Raw genomic sequence first — 15,352 nt, 5'->3', positions numbered from 1 at the left:
ATACTCTTTCATAAAATTTATAGAAATCCCCTCAGATATATATATATATATATATATATATATATATATATATATATATATATATATATATATATATATATATATATATATATAAGTTTTTGGGAATGAAATCACATTGATTGAAAGGAAATAAATGCCCCTTGTCATTTAGGAAAGAGTTAGAAAAACTTTAGAGTTTTTGCAGAATTGAATTTTTACCTTGATTCAATATTAGTTATAAAGAAAACCTTGGGTTTGTTTTTTTTGTTTTTAAACTTTTAAAACTATGTGATAGTGCTTAAAACATAGTAGCTTATATAGGTGCTGTGTAAAACTATGATTTAAGCACTTCACATTTATTGCCTCATTTAATTCTCACAGTAACCCCAGGAAGTAAATGCTATTGTTATATCCATTTTGCAGATGAAGAAACTAAAGCAATTAGAGATTAAGTAAATTGTTCAGGATCACACTCAGTCAGGTAGTATAGGAGGTGATATTTGAGCTCAGGTCTTCATGGTTCCAGGATTCAGTGCTTTGTGCTCTATGGTGCCATTTAGCTACTCTATCAGCTTTCTTCTGACCTGCAAGGTAACATTATAGTGACCATGTCCAGTCCACTGCAAATAGTGTTTTCCCCCTAATGAAGCACTGCAAGTCTTTGTACATTCTGTTCCCTTTTCTTAAAATGGTCTTTTTTGCCTACAAAGTCCTTCAAAGACTGGTTCAAATAACACTTCAAAAAATATTCCTTGATCCCCAAAAGCACAAATCACCTATCATTTTTTTCTAATCATACTTAGTTAGTCTTATTATCCAAACTATATTGTAAAGAACACGAGGGCAGGGATTTTATTATGTTTTTCTTTAACTCTTACAGTCTGATTTAAATGTTTCAGAACAAGTAGATCTGAGAAAATGTTTAAACTTTTGTTCCTAAAGTTTAATCACTCTTTCTGAATTTCAAACAACAACAGCAACTCTAGTAGAGGACTTAGTATTTGTGCTATTATTTTTCTATCAAAGAAAAGTACTGAAAATTATATTCCCCCCCCAAAAAAAATCTCAGTCATTCTTCAAAATTTCTCATCCATTGAGAATGGAATATCTTTTGGTTACCTTGTTTTACATATCAAGAGGGAGACCAGAAATCTGTGCATTGTCCTCCTGCAGCACTGGAGATATAGTGTTTCTTAGTGGACAGAGTTGCTACAAGTATAATTTTCTGTGGCTTGCCAAATATTCAGTCCTGCTCTTTTTTGCTGTAGTATAAGAACTTTCTCTTTCCCTTTAGGGATTAGGAATTAGTCAAGGCACAATTTTTCCCAATATAGTGATAGTAACATCATAATGTTACTTTAAAGTATTTGCCTAGTATTTTCCTGGGAGAGTACAAAGAAATACCATGAGTTCCCTATCAGTCATTTAATGGTTTTTAAATGCTACTATGAGCAAGGATGTTTATTAATGAAATTCAATTTCTACATTCAGTTTTTACTGGATTGCTGATTCCAATGATTATGTAAGATGATGTTTTCAGGTGTCCCCAACAGTTATTACAAAAAAGATGAGCATATTTTCTATTCTCCAGGAGTCATAGTGATTTGCCAGTCAGTATATGAAGAATTAGATATTTTAGACATAAATAGATTCCATGTTGTATTGTCAGCCAAGACAGCTTTCTACATGTAGGAGATATTTATAATTTAGGTGTGGTGAGTTCAAATGTTGGAGTTCTTGTTCTTCTCAAAACACAGCCGGTTTAGCTTAGAGCCCTCCAAATATCTCCAAATCCAAAGGTTCTGTCCTTTAACCTCTGCCTCTGCTTTCTTCAGCCTCCAACCAGCACAGAGATGGAATGAATCTCTTGTCTCCTTCACTTGGGACTCAGCTAGTTTTCTGGTGAGTCTTTCAGACCAACTTGGTCTTAGTGGGTGAAGTGCAGGAGCCCAGCCACCAACTACAGTGGTGTGAGATGAAGATGAATCTGGTTGTCCACTGAACTCTCCACTCGTAGCTTTATCCTCTGAAAACTCTTCTTCTGCCACCAGCCAGCCAAATGGAAAATATTCTCCCTTGCCTCAGAGAGAGGGCTTCTGGCGTAATTCTGCTGAAATCTCTCAAAGTGCTCTGTGTCTGCACCAGAGTGCTCCTCTCCAATCCAGCTGAATTCTCTTCTTCGGCCAGCCAGCCAAGTGGAATATATTCTGAAATAGCTTTCTCTTCACTGGCCTTATATCTGAGTCCTCTGAGAGAATGGGATTATGGGTTTTCTCCCATAGTGCTCTCTGGCCCAAAGAGCTTCAAGGGAGGTGTGAACTCACAAAGTTACAAAGTTTACCTTTGTGAAGCTGGCATACTTGTGAACTCCAATGAGTAAAGGTGCAAACACAAGCATTGTACTAATTAGTTCTACTTAGTACCTTGGTTCAGGTTCTGCCCAAAACATCTTCTTGTAAGATTAGATCAACTCTAATGAGTTAGCAGTTTGTAAAGATTCCAACATTTAGGTCTTTGTAAATCACAGAATGAATGACCATTAAGTTGGTGGTTCTCTTTTAACAAGTGAGCCATCTTCCACATCATATGATAGCATGAGACCATAATGACATTAATCTGCCACAGATGTATACTTGTTATAATACCCAAACAATGGGAGGAAGAAAATAAGAAGGCCAAGGAAGAATTAATTAAACAAAAGCAATATAAAGACATATTTTAATGAAAAATTATGGAAGATATCACCTATTGCTGCTGAAATAGCATATTAAAATATCGGACTGTAGTAGAAGCATTTTACTTTCTTGAGGAAAAGTAATATAATTTGGAAACATAAAGTCTATACTGAGCTTTTTCTGTATGAAGACACACGACTACTACTTCATGACATAAAAGCGTAATATTATTTTGAATTTCTTTTTTTTTTTTTTTAGTTCTTTTCACTTTCTTTTCTTTTCTTTTCTTTTTTTCATTTTATTTTATTTAATAATTACTTTATATTGACAGAATCCATGCCAGGGTAATATTTTTACAACATTATCCCTTGCACTCATTTCTCTTCTGATTTTTCCCCTCTTTCCCTCCACCTCCTCTCCTAGATGGCAAGCAGTTTTATCTATGTTAGAGATGTTGCAGTATATCCTAGATACAATATATGTTTGCAGAACTGAACAGTTCTCTTGTTGCACAGGGAGAATTGGATTCAGAAGGTAAAAATAACCCAGGAAGAAAAACAAAAATGCAGATAGTTCACATTTGTTTCCTAGTGTTCTTTCTTTGGGTGTAGCTGCTTCTGTCCATCATTGATCAATTGAAACTCAGTTAGGTCTCTTTGTCAAAGAAATCACTTCCATCAAAATATGTCCTCATACAATATCGTTGTCGAAGTGTATAATGATCTCCTGGTTCTACTCATTTCACTTAGCATCAGTTCATGTAAATCTCGCCAAGCCTCTCTGTATTCATCCTGCTGGTCATTTCTTACAGAACAAAAATATTCCATAACGTTCATATACCACAATTTACTCAGCCATTCTCCAATTGATGAGTATCTATTCAATTTCCAGTTTCTAGCCACTACAAACAGGGCTGCCACAAACATTTTGGCACATACAGGTCCCTTTCCCTTCTTTAATATTTCTTTGAGATATAAGCCCAATAGAAACACTGCTGGATCAAAGGGTATGCACAGTTTGATAACTTTTGGGGCATAATTCCAGATTGCTCTCCAGAATGGTTGGATTCGTTCACAACTCCACCAACAATGCATTAGTGTCCCAGTTTTCCCGCATCCCCTCCAACATTCATCATTATTTTTTCCTGTCATCTTAGCCAATCTGACAGGTGTGTAGTGGTATCTCAGAGTTGTCTTAATTTGCATTTCTCTGATTAATAATGATTTGAAGCATATTTTCATATGGCTAGAAATAGTTTCAATTTCTTCATCTGAGAATTGTCTGTTCATATTCTTTGACCATTTATCGATTGGAGAATGGCTTGATTTCTTATAAATTTGAGTCAGTTCTCTATATATTTTGGAAATAGGCCTTTATCAGAATCTTTAACTGTGAAGATGTTTTCCCAGTTTGTTGCTTCCCTTCTAATCTTGTTTGCATTAGTTTTATTTGTATATTTTGAATTTCTATCTGACTTTATATCCTGTATAGATTTTCATCTATTTAAAGAAAATAATCACTTTTTTCCCCTCCTAATCTAACACATTATTCAATTAATTCATGCCTGTTCCTGATTTTTTTTCCTGAATATACTTAAGTCCATAGCATTTTCACTTTTATATATGTTATTCCAATATTTATACAAATTTATTGTATCCTACAAATTATTGAAGGCTTATAAGATGAATTTCTTTTAGAACTGTGATGTTCCCAGGGATTTTGATTTGGCTTTTTCAATTAGTTATCAGTTGTCTATTTTTGTTTGCATTGATCATCACTGCCATAGGACTTGGCCTGCAATAATTAATAGTTTTTTTTTTCTTTATCCTGTAGTTTTCTGACTCTTTTTTTTTCTTATGACAGAAAATCTTGGTAGGAGATGTTTTTTAATTTACATCATCTTCTTTTCAAACATAACACCCACTGAAAATGAAGACAGAGACTGTATCTCAAAGCCAAAATGTCAGATATTTTTCCAGGATGACTTGACAAACCCTATTCCTAAACACTGTGCATTCATTTCAGAGAACTGCAAAACTGCCACAAATAATGACTGTAATTATTACAGTACACTTGTTCACTAACATGACTTTAGGAGGAAAAATGTGTTGTTATTTTTAGAGATGATTTAAAGTAGCAAGCTGAATTCAGGAGGATGGCTTTCAACCTGACCTGTGAAGACCCAGTTTCTTTTCCTAACATAAAAGTATTTTTAAAATATGTGGTTATTCTTGAAGAAATTCAGTTTGTCATTTTGGTGACCACAAATATACTTAACTCTTTAACAATATAATGGATCAATTAGGTCATAAATTTAGAATTGAAGCTCCTAAGACATCAGGCATAAGTGTTTTTCCAAAAGTAATGTCATTTGGTCTTTATAATACATTGGGGAAATAAATGTTGTCATTATCCAAATATTATAGTTGAGGAAGCTCAAGCAGAAAGGGGTTAAATGAATTATACAGGCTCAGAAAGCTGTAAAGTGTCTGAGAGCAGATTTAAGTACAATTCTTCTTGACTTGAGGCTAAATGATCTATTCACTGTATCACCTTACTGCAATGGCACATCTGAGATTATCTAGTCTTATTCTTTAACTTTATAGATAAAGAAAGTCCAGAGATATGTATGCAACATATAAGAAATAAAGAAGGAATGAATAACTTAACGTATAATATCATCATGTGTTAAATTATAAAATAAACTAGTTCAAATCTGCTCTGAGAAATCAGAAGGAAAGGACTGTGGGTTGAGGTTTTCAGAGAAACACTTACAAGTTATTAAGATTTGAGCTAAAAGAATTATAATATGAGAAGGCAGGGTAGATAAGGTTAGGCTTTCTGAGTCAAGAAAATAAAACTAGCAAATACATGAAGTAGGAACATATATGATGTATAGAGATGGTCAGTAAGGAAATTAACCTATTTAGAATGGAGAGTGCATCATCTAAAATGGTATAACATAAGGTAGAAACCAAATTATCAAAATTTGGAAGTCAAATACTTCTTTCCCATATTTTCCTTCAAACCTCCCAACCACTGAGCTAACTCTGGCAAAGCATGTGCCAATCTCATTATCAAAGTGGACATCCCTGGAAAGTACACTGCCAAGGTATTTAAAACTTCACCATTTTCTGTAATTGATGATGTCACATATGGATGGTGTGGTGCTGGCTAATGGAGGATCTGTGTTTTCTTGGTGTTGATTGTTGATTGTTAAGTCAAAATTAACCTAAGCAGCAGAGAATCCATACTTTCTTGCACCCCAGCTTCAGAAGCTGCATGGAGTGCACACACACAAAAAAAATGTGTTCCCTCAACTTCAGTTTTGGCTTGTAGTCTTTTCATGGTGAAGAATTTACTACTAAATCAAAGGTTTACAGTATTATGCTGACCTCATTATTGTATGTTGTGAAATCTGAACAGTATATCAGCCCTATATCAGAAAACAGAATTGCTTCCATTCCATTTGTTTTAGGAAGATTCTGAACATCATCTAGAAGGATAAGGTATCAGACACTGAGATCCTTTCTCAAACTAAACCACCATGATTGGAATAAATGGCAACCAATAGTTATTCATACAAGACATTTGATGAGAGCAACATTTTAAAGATAAGAAGATTGGAAATGTATAATATTATGCATTTATGGTTACAAAGCACTTTGTAGATTATCTGCAACATCCTTATAAAGGAGGTAGTATAAATTTGTTATGTTATTTTATGGATAAAGGAAACGAAAGCTCAGACAAAATTAAGTGATATAGTTAAATTGGCATAGATAGTTGATAGTGAAGTTGAAACATGAATCTGTTCTGCCTCCAGCTCTAGTTCTACCATGTTGCCTCCTCTATATTTGAGGAGAGCAAAGAGATTAATGATAGGGAGATCACTTAAAGTGATAAATACTAAATACTTAAAGTGTAAATACTAAAAGTATTTACAAAACTATTAGAAGGGGATAGTTTAATGGTGCAGTGGATAAAGCACTTGCACTGAAGTCAAGAGGACCTCAGTTCAGATGTGGCCTCAGATACCTAACACTCATTAGCTATGTGACCCTATAAATTCACTTAATGCATTACCTTGCCGGAAAAAAAAAATGATTCGAAAATGGTGTTATGCAGAATGTGAGTTATGACACTGATAAGAGAGGAAAAATACAGGTAAGTATATCACTTTGAGAGAAGGCGCACAACTTGATGACTTATTGGCTATAGAAGAAGAGTACTTTAAATTATTATGGGTTAATGCAAAATTTCATGAAGTGAAAGCTTTACCAGTGGTAAAACTGGAAAAGTATAAGACTGAAGATTATTTATATATGTATATTTATGCATTTAATATAAGCAAAACGATAAATAAAATTGAAGCCATGACAGTGTACAGTATGAAAAACAAAGAAAAAAGTATTAAAAAAATAATGCTGAATAATAGCAATGATTAAAAGATACAAAGAGAAAGAGGTGACATGATATCAAGGTAAGGAACAATGTAAGAGAAAAACATTGAATGTGACAGCTGGTGGGAGTTATTGATTATTCAATCTCTTTCATAGAAGTTGGATAACTTGATTGGCAATGTATACCTATTTAAGTGTACAAACCCAAGCTAGACCTCTGTATTTCCAACACCCATTCACTTTTTTATTTTCCTACTAGAGCAAACATTTCCTCAGAATAACATGTTTTACAAAAGTTAGGGCAAGTAATCATTTTATAAACAAAAAGGATAATCTCAGGGGGTTAAATATGTAGAAATTAGGTAAAATAATTAGTCAACAATTATCTTTTCTGGGTAGATGAATTCAAATGGTTAGAGAATAATGGTTATGAGGCCAAAAATATGAGAATGAAACTAATATCCTTGTATGACCATGCACTGCATTTCTTGCCTTACTCATTTATATGGAAAATATGTAAGGAAGTCAGAAAAAATAGCCAAGTAAGAAAGATGGGGGAAAATTTACTCTTGTAAAAACTAAAAATATAAATCCTTATACTAGATATTCAGAATCATCTTTGTGTATAAACTACATAAAATTATATCATATTTTATATCTCATTTTCAACCATATCCTTTAAAATAAACATATTAAAATTGTGTGTATATGTTAGAAATATATATATTTTTTTGCTTTGCCATAATTTTATCCAGAAATAATAAAATAAACAAGCAGAACTTTATTAGAAAACATCCCCATCAGTCCTCAGGTACAACATATATGCAATTATCTAAGCTAGAAAGATTAAAGGAAAAAATATTTAAGGACAAACAGAAAATGATCACTAATTTCTTCACAATCCTTCTAGACTTTGAAAAAGTCATAGGTCATTATTTTTCTTTTTTAGGAAAAAAAATCACATAAAGAAATTACTTTTAAAGATATTTGAGTAGAAATGACAAGTTAAAAGATGAGACTTTTTGTTATTATAAATTAACTGAATGATTAAAAATGCCAGAGGAACAGAACTGTCTCATATGGCTCTCTGTTAGATGTGGATTGCTAATGTGGGAGAAAATCCTTGTAAATCTTAGCATTGCTCCCACACAGCCACCTACACATGTGATCGCTTGACTTTCAAGCTAACAATAGGAGTGTTAGTAGAGTTCTCACCATCTGCAAAATGAAGTGCAGGGTTTTTTTTTTGTGTGTGTGTTTTTTTTTTTAAACCAGCAGCTATAGCAGACAGTAGTAAGGGCTCATAATTTATCATTAGGTCCTTGTATTCATGGTTTTCAAAAGATATGAAACAGGATTAGTTTCTAGTTTCATAGTCCCTAGTTTCTAAAGAGTTGAGGTTGTGATCATGGAGCCTGAATGAACCTCTCAAAGTTGATGGTATGGCAGCTAATTTAAAATTGAATCAATTTTCTTTACCAGAACAGACTCCAAAAGTGCATGCATAAAATTTAAATGCTATAAAACTGTTGATTTTATTATAACTCCACCAGACAATGCAAGGATAGGATCATATATGTATGGCTGAGATCTATTTCAATATAATAATTGGCAGGTTTGTCCTGCTGACATTATAAAATTTCTTTCACAATGGTGGAATTAAGGTTTTTCTTGTTATTCATCTCATCAATCCTAAGGAAGAATAAATATGATTGAAAAGAGGTTTTTATTCATTTTTTTAAATTCCATCTTTGGATAATTTATCTTATTAATTTCCTGTCAGCTAAGAAGTTTCCAACTTTCAATTTCAGAAAGAATTCTCCATGACAGAATCTGGAGATCAATAATCAATGTTTTCTGTGGGGAATGCATGCCTAGTATGAACATATATGGATATTGTGACCATCCTTAGATGATTTCTGAACTGTGGTAGAGTAAATAAAAATTGGTACTGGAAGAAATCTTCCCACCTTCTATCATCCTCTACCTCCACCTCTGTCCACATTCAGGACCACATGTATAAGCATCATGTTGCTTTGCAGTGTTGTGGAAATCAATTTAGCAGATAATGTAGGCTAGCAAAAAAAGTGATTAGTTTAAACAAAATTGCCAATAGGTAAGATGAAAGTGGGATAGTAAGGTGGTGTAGTGCATAGAACATTGTCCTTGGGATAAGAAGGACTTGAGTTCAAATACAGCCTCATATATTTGTTACTTATATGACCCTAAGTAAGTCACTTAATCCCAATTGCCTCCAAAATGAATTTTTTTAAAGATATAAATTAAATAGTTAGCAGCACATATTCTTTGATTTAAAGAAACCTAGGAAGGCCATCTGCCACAAAAAATAATCTCTTCTGTTGGGTGGTTCCTGAAGTTTGACATTATCAGTTTCCTCCCTTGAAGATTTGCCTTCTATAAAGCTTGTTATATTTTTTTGAAAATGTAAATACTTCTAAGAGGAATAACATTTTGTATTTTTTTTAAATAAGTTTTTATTGACAGAACCCATGCCAGGGTAATTTTTTACAATGTTATCCCTTGGATTTTTCCCCTCCCTTCCTCCACCCTCTCCCCCAGATGGCAAGCAGTCCTTTACATGTTAAATATGTTACAGTATATCCTAGATACAATATATGTGTGCAGAACTGAACAGTTCTCTTGTTGCACAGGGAGAATTGGATTCAGAAGGTATAAATAACCCAGGAAGAAAAACAAAAATGCAAGCAGTTTACATTCATCTCCCAGTGTTCTTTCTTTGGGTTTAGCTGCCTCTGTCCATCCTTGATCAATTAAAACTGAGTTAGATCTCTTTGTCAAAGAAATCCACTTCCATCAGAATACATCCTCATACAGTACCATTATTGAGGCATAAATGATTTTCTGATTCTGCTCATTTCACTTAGCATCAGTTCATGTAAGTCTCACCAGTCCTCTCTGTATTCATCCTGCTGGTCATTTCTTACAGAACAATAATAGTCCATAACATTCATATACCACAATTTACTCAACCATTCTCCAATTGATGAGCATACATTCATTTTCTAGCTTCTAGCCACTACAAACAGGGCTGCCACAAACATTTTGGCACATACAGGTCCTTTTCCCTTCTATAATATCTCTTTGGGGTATATGCCCAGTAGAAACACTGCTGGATCAAAGGGTATGCACAGTTTGATAACTTTTTGAGCATAGTTCCAAAATGCTCTCCAGAATGGCTGGATGTGTTCACAATTCCACCAACAATGTATCAGTGTCTCTGTTTTCCCACATCCCCTCCAACATTCCACATTATCTTTCCCTATCATTCTAGCCAATCTGACAGGTGTGTAGTGTTATCTCAGAGTTGTCTTAATTTGCATTTCTCTGATTAATAATGATTTGAAGCATATTTTCATATGGCTAGAAATAGTTTCAATTTCTTCGTCTGAGAATTGTCTGTTCATATCCTTTGACCATTTATCAATTGGAGGATGGGTATTTCTTTATAAAAAGAAAGGAAACAGTCTAGACTCCCTGGTTAACTGGAGTGAAATGATGGTAAATGAGATGTAGGTAAATCAAGACAATTATTCATACTTTATGCTATAAATCCTGCTTCTACCCTGTAATATTTTGAGCCAAAAGTGGGAAGGGAAGAAAAAAAATGTGATATATTTACCATGTACTATTATATATTACTAGGAGCAGCATGTTATAGGGGATAGAAAGTTAGCTTCAAAATCAAGATATGTATTCCTGACTCTGAGCCATAGTGTCTCGTAACCCTGGACAAGTCATTCAACTTAGTGCTTTAAGCACTCTAAGACTATAATAAATAAACCTACACAAATAGATGTGAATTTCTTCATGTGAGAGTATACAACAGTGATGAAACAACATATCTAGTCCCCTCTCTCTCATATATTATGAGAAACCCCATGTTACAGTGGATGAAGACCAGGACCCAGAGTCAAGAAGAATTTGATTCAAGCCCTACTTTTGGCTGGAACTAACTTATGTGATTGGGTAAATCACATAATCATAGTGCTCTAGGAAAATTTCTAAATCCTAAATTAGAAACAGTTGTGTGGTAGAGTAGATAGAATGTGGTGCTTGGAGTCCCTAAGACTCAAGTTCAAATTCAACTTCAAATATTTATTAGATTCTTGATTTTACTTGCCTCAGTCTGTTCAAGCTGTAAAATAGAGGTTGTAATAGAACCTCCCTCTTAGCATTTTTGCTAGGATAACATGAAATCAAATTTGTAATGTGCTTAACAGAGTGCCTGGTGCCTTAGAAAAATGTTGATGATGATATAGAGAAAATGTAGTCCTATATAGTCACATAGGGCTTCCCCATTGGGAGTTCATTCCCATAAGAAAAGAAATCACAAATCACTGAACTGGTACCAAAATATATTTTTTAAATGTATATCTTAAATATATGTTTGATAGAAATTTAAAACCATAAATCTGAATGTGAAAGGGAGTTTAGAAATAATCTAGTCCAATCTTCCTAACCTGTAAACTCCTGGATGATGGGGTCTTTTTCACTTAAATTTTGTTAACCATTTTAGTAATGTTAATTGTGCTCTGCACATAGAAATGCTTTAAACATTTTAAAAATTTTTGGGGAGGATGGAGGCACTTGCTACTCTCTTGTAGTCTGGTGGATTTTTACTCCAGGTTTGAACAGGGAAGGACTTTATAAAGCAAGAATACAAATAAGCTACGCTGGGCTCAAACTCTTTTTGGTAGCTATGGTACCTAAAAGACTGTCTGTGGCAACTGGATTTGTTTCTTTCCCAAATGAGTTGTGATTAAAAAGGAAAATGTTGAGCGTAGGTGAGTGTTATAGAAGAAAACATCACTCTTTTTGTCCAAGAGTTTTTTTTTTTTAATTTTCTCTGCAATAATGGATTTAGAATTAATTCAATTCACTTCGATTTAACCAAAATGTTTGAGTGCTTAAAATGTAAAAAAAAAAACTCTGTGCTAACTACTGGGGGGATATTTTGTGTGTGTGTGTGTTTGTGTGTGTGTGTGTGTGTGTGTGTGTGTGTGTGTGTGTGTAATGACGAAAGTTCTTCCTATCTCACAAGTTTTCATTCCCAGAAGTCAGCTATCAATTTGGGTCCCTAAAAGAATGTCACCCCAAATTCAGTTAATCAAAAGACTCAATCAAACACATATTAAGAACCTTGTGTATGCCAGGACTGGATTAGGTACTGGGTCAACAAAAACAAAAATTAATGTCCTCAAGAAGCTTACATTCTGCTCAACAGAAATAAGTGCATCTAATATGAAAACAATATACATTTAAAAATTCTTTTGGCAAGGGAGATATAGCAAGAAAATCATGAAAATTCACTTATAGAAAGTGAAGTTTGAGCTAACCTTGGAAGAAATTTTGAGGTCTAAGAACCACAGCGAATGAAGGAGTACATTTCAGACAGGACACCTTTTGCAAAGGCCTGGAAATGGGAAACGTGTAAGAGAAGAAAAAGAAGCCTCACTTTTGTGAGCTGTATTTTTCATGAAGAAATTTAATGTGTAATGAAACTAGAAAAGTAGAATAGATTCAGGTTCTGAGAGATTTTAAGTGCCAAATAAGAGGATTTGCATTTTATCTTAAAAATAATAAATATTTGATATTTACTGAATAGAGAAATAACATAGTTAGACTTGTCCTTTCAGCCTATCATTCTGTGTGAAGGATAAATTGAGGAATTAAAACTCAAAAACAGAGACAAATTAGAGAACTATGCAATATTATTTTGGACATGACCAATGTGGGAATTTTTTTTTCTTTTTCTTCCTTTTCTTTTTTTTTCTTTTCTTTTCTTTTCTTTCTTTCTTTCTTTTTTTTTTTTTTTTACAAAACTAAATATTGTAAAAGGTCCTTGGTTTGGTTTGGTTTTCAGTTGAGGGGTGGGGTTAGGGAGACAGTGCAGGGATAGGGTAGCAAAAGATAAAAGACAGGAAAGGAATGAAGGAAGGCAAGAAGGAAGGTAGGGGAAAAGGGAGAAAAGGGAACAAAGGAATGATAAAAATGTGATGGAATCACCTTATTTTGTTGCATGAAATCTCTCATAGAGCAGGGATAATTTATAATTTTAAAACAAAATATATAAATTAAATTTGAAATAAATATGAAATATAAAAGTGTTCTTATGTCTATGCAATGTCTTTCAAATTCCAAAAGATTTATTTCCTGAAATTCAGCCATCTATTATCATTTTTTTCTTTAAAAAATAATTAATTTGAGAATATCAACATACACAAACTTCTCATATGTAATGATCTGTAGAAAAAGATTGCTTATGGAGTCTTGAATCCATACAATTTATTCTTCACCTGGAGCATATTGTTATTTTTAACACAGAAGCACAAAAAAAGAAGAAAGTAATAATGAATGAATGAATAAAACTAGACTAGTAGTCCAAAGGAGAGGTCTTATTGGTTCAACTACATAAGTGGAGAAAATAAATGAAGGTAGGAGATGTGGGAGATGTAAAATGGATAAAATTTGTCCACTGAATAGATTTGTAGGGTGAGGGAAGAAAGAGAGTGAAATTAGGCTAATAACACTGCGTTAATTTGAATAAGAACACTTTCTGTGAGCTCTAGAATTTTGACAATGACAAGACTTTCAGGTTCTCCTACCCATTTTAATTCAAATACTTGGCAAGAAAACCCCTTTTCAAGTGAGTGATCATGTGTTAAATTGTCATTCCATCCTATGAAAAGGAAAAGGAGAAAATCCTTACATAAAGCTTATATGTCTAAATGAGATTTATTAAAGGATAACCCACATGGTTGAGTGATGTGGTAGTCCTCCAAATCTAGGTCCAGATTGGGGTAGGGTATCAGCTCCAAAGGTACCTCTCTTTTTATTGAAAAAAATTCTTATATTAGGGATGCTATTTCATTTTTGGAAGGGTTCTAGGGTGACAACTTTTGAGGAAGCAAAGCAAAGAAATATGTGTTAACTAAGTTTCCATATGAATAATTTTAAAATTCTGTGCATTCTTGAATAATTGGCTAAAGGGGCAAAGGAGAAAAGATGGGGGCAAGGAAGCAGAGAATATGACGCCTTATAGATGATTTTAGTTTGTTTTCATAAAAAACAGAATTTGTTCTCCATGGTCTTGATTGTATTTCTTAGAATGTCTTTTTTAGTTTGTTCATAGCCTCAATTTCTGTTTTAAATTTGATTTCTCTTGTATCACTTTCTAGATTCCAAAATATAACATAGATACACAAAAATATTAACATTCATTCAGGACTTCCAGGGCGGAGCCAAGATGGCGGAGCAGGCACACAGGACTCTCTAAGCTCCTCTCATTACCCTCATAACCAACTATTTAATCCAGCCTCAAAAATAACTCTTCACTGCTTAAATTCATGAAGATAAGAAGCACTACAATTTACCAGCAGATCCGGAAGCTCGCCAGGAAAGGTTTGTCCTGAGGGGCCAGGAACAGACTAGCACAGGCAGTGAGAGGCTAGCTTCCTGAGCAGACCAGGGGCGGGGGTGATCTCTGTGGCTAGAGAAGTTATAGGGACCACTTTGCTATAGGCTAACTGCTCTGCCTTGATTACAAAGCAGTAAACTGGCAGAGAAGTTAAAGCCTAAAACAGAGGGTCCTCTAAAAAACGCCAGAACCTAATGAGATCTGGCTGTAACCCCTCAAACCCGGAAGTGACTCAGGCAGATTTTCCGCAGCCCTGTGGCCACATCTCGCAGTTCGGGGCTTTTGCCGGGGCAGTTACTAATCTGCACGGCAAGGGGGCACAGCCTGGGCAGCCTCTAATCAGCAGAGTGGGGGGCTTGGCCTGGGGCAATAGAATTCCCCCCAGCTGATTGCACTTCCTGGGCAGACACTTCTGGTCCCTGCAAATCCATTCACTGCTCAGCTGCTAATACCCATAGCCCCAGGGCAGGGTTTGGCTTGGGGCAGTGAAACTCTCACTGCTAAGTGTCTAGCCCCAGGGCAGTCGTTATCTCACACAGCTGAGGTTCTTTGAAAGGCACTTTCCCAGCCCGGCCCTGCAGGCCTGAGTTACTTTCTGGTGGGGAACTCTTTCCCAGAGCACTCCAGTACCTCACTGCTTTTTGTAGCTGGTTGGCAGGACAGCTACCCGTCCATATACCTTTCACTGCTCTGCAGAGGAAGCTGGTAACCTCCTGGCTCCGAAGACAGACCCTACAGGCTCTAACAAAATTAGTAAAAAAATCAAAAAGAAAGATTGATAGTTTCTATACAGAAAGAGAACAGCTTTTCAACCC

Source organism: Antechinus flavipes, chromosome 3, assembly GCF_016432865.1.
Source record: "Antechinus flavipes isolate AdamAnt ecotype Samford, QLD, Australia chromosome 3, AdamAnt_v2, whole genome shotgun sequence".
Taxonomy (NCBI): domain Eukaryota; kingdom Metazoa; phylum Chordata; class Mammalia; order Dasyuromorphia; family Dasyuridae; genus Antechinus; species Antechinus flavipes.
Note: the sequence above shows the minus strand (reverse complement) of the source record.